The sequence below is a fragment of the Microtus ochrogaster genome, chromosome 7, assembly GCF_000317375.1.
Source record: "Microtus ochrogaster isolate Prairie Vole_2 chromosome 7, MicOch1.0, whole genome shotgun sequence".
NCBI classification, from domain to species: Eukaryota; Metazoa; Chordata; class Mammalia; order Rodentia; family Cricetidae; genus Microtus; species Microtus ochrogaster.
This window is the reverse complement of record NC_022014.1, coordinates 83,316,730-83,324,345: the sequence shown is the minus strand read 5'-3', so window position 1 is coordinate 83,324,345 and position 7,616 is coordinate 83,316,730.

The following is a 7,616-nucleotide window of genomic DNA, read 5'->3' as shown; positions in this document are numbered from 1 at the left end:
CCCTCCCCGACCACCCCAGCATAGGTGAAGAGGGGATATTGGCAGGACCACTGTGCACAGTGTTGACGGTTCAGAGTATCACCCAAGCCCTGTTATTGCAGGCTCCAGTCTGCTCCCCAGACCTACGGAGTGGAAATGGCTGGGTGGGCCTGTATTTGGGCTTTGGTTTTTTGGTTTTTTTTTGGTTTTTCGAGACAGGGTTTCTCTGTGGCTTTGGAGCCTGTCCTGGAACTAGCTCTGTAGACCAGGCTGGTGCATTTGGGCTTTGGTGTCGTTCAAGTCTGAACTGTGTTTGGGTGACAGGTGGGGTCCCTTAAAGTCCAGAAAGACTTCCAAGGGGCTGAGACTGGCGAGGCTGCACGGAACAGGCAGGTATTTTTGTAAAATCCAAACATAGGGCCAGGAAATTAAGAAAAAAACATGTCTGAGCAATGCTCTGTTTGGCCAGTGTCTAGGGCCAGGGGAGGTTTGATTGGTTACCACAGAATGGACTGACCATAGGAATTCCTTCTTTAAGTTGGTTTTGTAAGTGTTTACTTTGTATGTTTGTTGTTGTTATTGTTGTTTTTGAGACAGGGTCTCACTACATAGCCCCGGCTGTCCCAGAACTCGCTGTGCAGAAGATCAGTTGCTGTATGGATGCTGGCCAACTGACAATGGGTGTACTTGGAACCGGTGTTTGCAGGCCTCTTGGGAGACTGAAGCAGAAGGGTGGAAAGTTCAAGGCCTGCCAGCTGCAGAGAGTTCAGGCTCAGCCTGGGCACCTTAACAAGAGAAGGTAAACAGAGAGGAGGGACAAAACTCAGTTGTAAAGCGCTTACCCAGAACCCGAGAGGCTCTGGGCTTGATCCCTAGGACCAGAAGGAGAAGAAAGTAAGTTAAACAAAACCAAACACCAGGTTGTCAGTGGCGGGTAAGTGGGGTCAGACACATTCAAGGGTGCTTGCTTACCCCGTCCCCCATTTACAGAGAGAATGCCTAGGTGGTGGGACAACAGGCTCTCCACAGAGTTCAGTTCCCATTTTCTGTCTCATTGTGCTATCAGACTCACTTTGTGTGTATATGGATTTTATAATTTAAAAAATACATATTTTCTAAGAAGTCTGACCTTGATCTGCAGAGGCAGGTGGGTGGGGCCTCTGATTGACGCCTCAGTAGGCAGGCGGCTGGTCGGAGAGTCCAAGGCTGAAGCCTCCCAGCACGAGAGGAAGGCGGGAGGAGAGGAAGGATGTGTTAAGTTCAAGGTTGGGCAGTTGGAGGCTGGAGATTTCTGTTCTCCTTTCTTTCCTGGGAGGTGGATCGGGGTCCTGGACACACCTTCCGGAGGTTGGCCCCTCCTGCTGCCGGCAGCCTTGGGATTGTTAAGCAAATTGCCTGGTGGGGCCCTGGGCCCAGCTAATTCCAGCGTCTTAATGAGCGGGAAGATGAGGTTTTATTCATCACTGGGGCCTTAAAAATTGCAGTAAAGTGGCCCACTTTATAAAGAAAAAATCAATCGCGAAAAGAAAACAGGAGTATGTAAATGGACGGGGTGACAAAAAGCGGGCCAATTACCCCCAAAATGAGCCGCAGTTATGGCTCCATTAACTCAATTATATTTTCTAAAGGATTTCTTACGAGGCCCCCACCCCACCCCAGCCGTGTGCCTGTAATTTTTACATCAACTTCAAGCCATTAAGTTGCATTAAACTATTTGTGGGAGAGAGCAGTGTATCTGGGAAGAAAGAGCTCCGGCAGCCTTGTCCAGACCCACTGAGGAACAGGAGTCAGGTGTAGGCAAGGAGGGGCCCGGTGGCTAAGAGAGAATCTCAGGCTCAGATCTTCAGTCCTGAGAGAGGAGGGGAAAGAGCTCCTAGGTCTCCCTCCCTAGTGACTGAAGCACAGACCACAACCCACTATGGTTCAGATCTTTGGTCTTAGCCTCCTTACCCACCACCTGCACTGAAGCCTCCCAAACCTGAAACACCAGCTAACGTGAGCTTCAACCTTGCAGGCTTCCTGAGTTTTCTTTTCTTCCATCAGTTAGAAAACTTACAATTTTTGAGACGTAGAAAAAAAATTAAATTGAAAAAGAAAGAAAACAAAACAAAAAATTTGGAACCAGATGGGACTATGCCCTAGAGCCCTGGGCTGGCCAAGGACACTCAGGAACTCAGAAGGTCCCCAGTGACCTTGGCATGGCTGTTTGTTCAAGCCCAGTCACCTTCGGGTTTTCTCAGACAAGCTGGACCGGCTCCACGTCCCAGGGTCTGTTCACGGCTATTCATTGTCTCTTAGCACCTGCTGGCTTCAGGCGTGGTGGCTGAAGCCTGCTTTCCACGTCTGGGGCCCCCATGAGCAAAAGCTGCCCTACATAAGTCTATTCCTGGGCTGTGGGGAGTCCGGAGGCTGCTTAATATCCTGGAATTCAGATGGAGCTGAGGAAGAAGAGGAGGATGCGCAGGATGAGGTGGTCTGGCGGAGAAAAGGGGGCAGCTGGACTGACAGAAGGACAGTGACCACTGTGGGCATGCGTCTAGTCCTACGAGGTTCCCTCCGGCATTCTATTGGCCAGAGGCTGGGCAAGAACGGAAATGGAGGAGGAGGGAGGAAGATAAGCAAAGGAATCTCCTGCACCCCAAGTAACCATCTTGTGGGATAAATGCATAGGCTTCATAACCTCATTGCCTCCAGAATATCCCGTTCTTGTTGAATACACATACCCGCAGGACAAGTCTCCACGAACCTGAGGACACCCTCAACCTATGTGTGAGAGCCTAAGAACAGGGAGCAATGGGTGTGCGGGTGTGCACACATACACGTATGTGCACATGTGTGCACTTGTATATATGCATTCTCTTTGAGAGAAGGATGCACACCCACTGGGGTCTAGGCACAACCATGTGGCCATGTGGCACTGGGGAAAGAGCTGAGGAAGGAAAGTGGATACCACAGGAGAGGCTAGGTGCTTCCAGGAAGATGGAGAAGCTGAACCTGGAAGCCAGGACATTAGGGCTGTTTCAGGGTCCCAGAGACCTTAGCCTGGGAAGCTGGGAATACTAAGGATGAGGTATCAAAACCTGGATGTCTGGGGACCTTGCAGGTCAGTAATTAGGGGACAGCATTGGAAAGGCTGGGAGCCTATGGCTATGATAAGATGCCCTAGGCAGGTGCTAATCACAAGACCAATCAGATCTTAGAGCATCTGTGGAGAGAGCCTGTGTTGGAGGTGCCTCCTTATTCTTGGCTGAGGGATGCAGGATGGTGTGTTTGGCCCCAGGTAAGCACCTGCAGAGAGTCCAGGCTCAAATCTGGTGGAAACGCTGGTCCCGCTGAGCCCTGAGAGGGACGTACCTCAGCTCCCTGGGTGGAAGCTATGTCATCTTTGATAATGCCCTCCTGGGAGAGTAGACTGTACCTTCAATGTCCTACACCCAAGCCTCAGGCTGGTTCCAGAGCCCTCCATATCCAGACATGGAGGCTTCAGGAGACAGGACGGAGAGGAGGGCTAGGCAGCTGTCTCCTTGAGTCTTGGAGATTCATCCAACACACGCAGGCTTGGGAGGACTGGGTTTGTGTGTTGAATTCTGCAACTGGGAGGGCACCTGGGCTGACTCCTGGCTCTGCCCAGCCCTTGTCTCTTGAGTTCTCATCTGTCTGTGTCTCTTGGTAGATCTTCAACTCCAGCCCTTTTCTGGTCATGTGGCCTCCATGGTCTGTTGCTTTGGTCACCCAGTCTTGCCTGGAAGATCATGGGCTCCATGGTTCCCTCCCCCAAAGTCTGGGAGCTTTGCTCTAGTCTGGCATCTTTCTTAGACTAGTCCAATACAATACTTTCTTCCTGATCTCCGGTCCCGAGGGAAGCCTTGTGCTGCTAGGTGAAGGGTCTTCTCTCCCATCCTTTTGGGTTTTGTCACCTGGCCCCCTAGAGGGTGAGAGGTGTATGAACATGGCCTCCTCAGGCATTGGGGGCCTTGTGGCTGTGACCTAGTGGCTAGAGGGATCAGCTAGGCACTCACAGCAGTGGAGCGCTGAGACCCTGGGCATTTGTGAGGGACACAGATAGATACCACTACTAGCCACGGGCAACCTCCAGAGCTGCCTTTTCTCTACCTGAAAGGGGCTGACAGCAAACAGCTGGGCTGCATTGGTAGTAATTTGCAAGAGGCCAGGCCCAGCCCTGCCGAGCTCCTGGAGTCCAGAGGTGTCAGCCTCCATTGTCCAGAGGGGTACATTGCAGAAGGCCCCTGCCCTTCACTGCAAGCCTCAAGGGCTCCATCCTAGGTGTCCAGGCCCTCGCACTGGGCAGCCGCAGGTGGTGGGTCACCTTGGAAGGGGCGGCTTCTTGCCACACCACAGACTGCCACCTTCTGCTCCCACAGTGTAAGCAGGCTCCCAACACAGATATCCAAAGTGAGAAGGGCGTCCTTGCTGGCTGTAGCTGCCGCACACCGAGGTCTGGGCACCAAGGTCACCTCCAGCGGCACAGGAAGCGAGGAGGAGTGACTGGAGGTTATGGTCTGGAGGGAGGGAGGGCAGAGTGGGGGAAATAGAAAGAGATTACATTTTTTAAAAGGCACTCTAGCTGTCTCCTGACACCATGCCTGGTCTCCATCCAGTTTACAGCTCGCAGGCTCAGCAGCTGGGCCTGTCTGCCAGGGGCGGGTGGAGGGGCGAGGGTTGGGAGCCAGGAGCCCCAGGCTGCCTGGGCCATGCCACTTCTCCCTAGCGCCCGCTGGGCAGTGGCGGTCTGCTCAGTGTGGGGGCACACAGTGCAGGTGGGACCTCAGGGTGACTGGGAGCCACTGTGGAGGTAGTGCCGGTACTGCCCATCTATCCCCCTGACAGGTCAATTTTCTCCCGTGTTTTACAGGAGCTTTCAGGGCAGGAAATGTGATAGGGCGGCTGATTTATGTCCTTACCTGGTCTTTGTTCACAAACCCTCACTCCTGCCCCACCCTGTCAAAGTCTGAGGGCTCTTCTCCCGAGGGAATTCCTGCCCCGGCTCCTTCCAGGGACAAGCCCTGTCGGCAAGGTGCAGAGGTCACTTCTGACATGGAACATGATAAAGCATCCACGGTGGCCCTCATGGCATGTTTTCTTTTTCTTTTCTTTAAAAGAAAAATTTTAAACTTTATTCTTATTTTTAGTGCATTGGTGCCTTACCTTCTTGTGTGTCTGTGTGAGGGTGTCGGGGTCTCTTAGAACTGAAGTCACAGACAGTTGTGAACTGCCAAAAGGGTGCTGGGGATTTAAACCCCGGTCCCCTGGAAGAGCAGCCAGTGCTCTTAACTGCTGAACCATCTCTCCAGCATCCTAAAAAATTTGTTTTCAGTCAGGGTTTTGCTCTGTAGCCCAGGCTGGCTTTGAGCGTTTGTGGATCCTCCTGTCTCTGTTCCCGAGTGTGGGGTTACAGACAGATCCTACCACATTTTGCTTTGCAACTGTGTATTTGTCCAGGGGGTGTTTTTTTTTTTTCTCGATAGTGCCTGGCGTTATGTCACAGTCAGATTCCCCTTTAGCCTGGCCTGTGGGGAGTACTGAAGAAATGGTACGGGGAAGTTTCTGTTCCTTGAACTCAGAGCTCTCTGTTCTCCTGCAATACCTGGCCCCTGCCCATCAAGAGTGATAGACTAGCCGGGTGGTGGTGGTGCACGCCTTTAATCCCAGCACTTGGGAGGCAGAGGCAGGCGGATCTCTTGTGAGTTCGAGACCAGCCTGGTTTACAAGAGCTAGTTCTAGGACAGGCTCCAAAACCACAGAGAAACCCTGTCTTGAAAAACCAAAAAAAAAAAAAAAGAGTGATAGATGGACCCTTTCCACTCTTCTCTGAAGTGGGCAGCTCCCAACTACTCCAGAGAAAAAGGCAGTCCTTGGTTGGAGGCTCTGATCTTATTTATTTATTTATTTATTTATTTATTTATTTATTATTTATTTATCTTTGATTTTTCAGAGCAGTATTTCTCTGTGTAGCCTGGCCATCTGGAATTTGCTTTATAGACCATGCTGACCTCAAACACAGAGATCCGCCTGCCTCTACCTTCTGAGTGCTGGGATGAAAGGTGTGTGTCACTACTGCCCAGCTTCTTTTTTTTTTTTTTTTTTTTTTGGTTTTTCGAGACAAGGTTTCTCTGTGGTTTTGGAGCCTGTCCTGGAACTAGCTCTGTAGACCAGGCTGGTCTCGAACTCACAGAGATCCGCCTGCCTCTGCCTCCCAGGTGCTGGGATTAAAGGCGTGCGCCACCACCGCCCGGCGCTTCTTTTTAATTTTTTAATATTTATTTTTTGTGTCTGTGTGTGTACCTGAGTGTATATATACCACATGTATACAGTGCCCCATGGAGGCCAGAAGAGGGCATCAGATTTGGAAGGAGTATTAAAGGCAGCTGTGAGTGGCCTGATGTGGGTTCTGGTCCTGATGTGGGATTTCCCTCTGTGTGCTATGATTACCATTGATTAATAAAGAAAGTTCTTTGGACCTATAGCAGGGCAGAACTTAGGTAGGCGGGGAAAACTAAACTGAATGCTGGGAGGAAGAAGGGCGGAGTCAGAGAGAAGCCATGTAGTCGCCAGAGAAGAGACAGATGCTGGAACTTTACCCAGTAAGCTACAGCCATGTGACAATACACCGATTAGTAGAAATGGGTTAAATTAATATGTAAGAGTTAGCCAATAAGAAGTTAGAGCTAATGGGCCAGCAGTGTTTTAAATACTATAGTTTCTGTGTGATTATTTCTGGGCTGAGCAGCCAGGAACCAACAAGCAGCCTCCTCCATCACATGTCGTCTGCAAGAGAGCAAGTGTGTTTAACCACTGTCTACTCTGGGTCTAATTTCTTTTCCTTCTTCAAGACAGGGTTTCTCTATGTAACAGTCCTGGCTGTCCTGGAACTTGCTTTGAAGACCAGGCTGGCCTCTAACTCACTGAGATCTGATTGCCTCTGCCTCCCAAGTAGTAGGATTAAAGGCGTTCACCACCACTGCCTAGCCCCGGTTCTGATTTCTTTTTATTTTTTATTTTATTTATTTATTTTTAAAGATTTATTTATTATATATACAACTTTCTGTCTCTATTTATACCCACACACCAGAGGAGGGCACCAGATCTCTTTACAGATGGTTTGGAGCCACCATGTGGTTGCTGGGAATTGAACTCAGGACCTCTGGAAGAGCAGACAGTGCTCTTAACCACTGAGCCATCTCTCCAGCCCCCAGTTCTGATTTCTTATAGAGAGGCACAGTCCATACTTAGAAAGTTATTAAGTGGATACCGGGAGGGAAAATGGCTTGGCCCTGGGCAGACCCTTGCACAACCCTTTTCTGCTAGCGGATGCCCTAATTTTTCTCGAGAATTCTAGAACGTGGGATGAAGATCTTATTTCTCCCATAGCGGCTGGCTCTCTGGCTTGTCACCTCCTGGGGTGCTGAATGGGATTGTACTATTAAAGAAAAAAACAAAAAAACTAGACCAGGCATAGTATGATTTCGAGGTTAGCCTGGTATACATAGTGAATGCCAGGACAGCCAGAAATACACAGTGAGACCCTGTCTTGAAAAACAAAAAACTAAAGCAAAAAAACAAACAAAGCAAAAAACAAAAACAAAAGAAGGAGGAGGAGGAGGAGGAGGAGAAGAAGA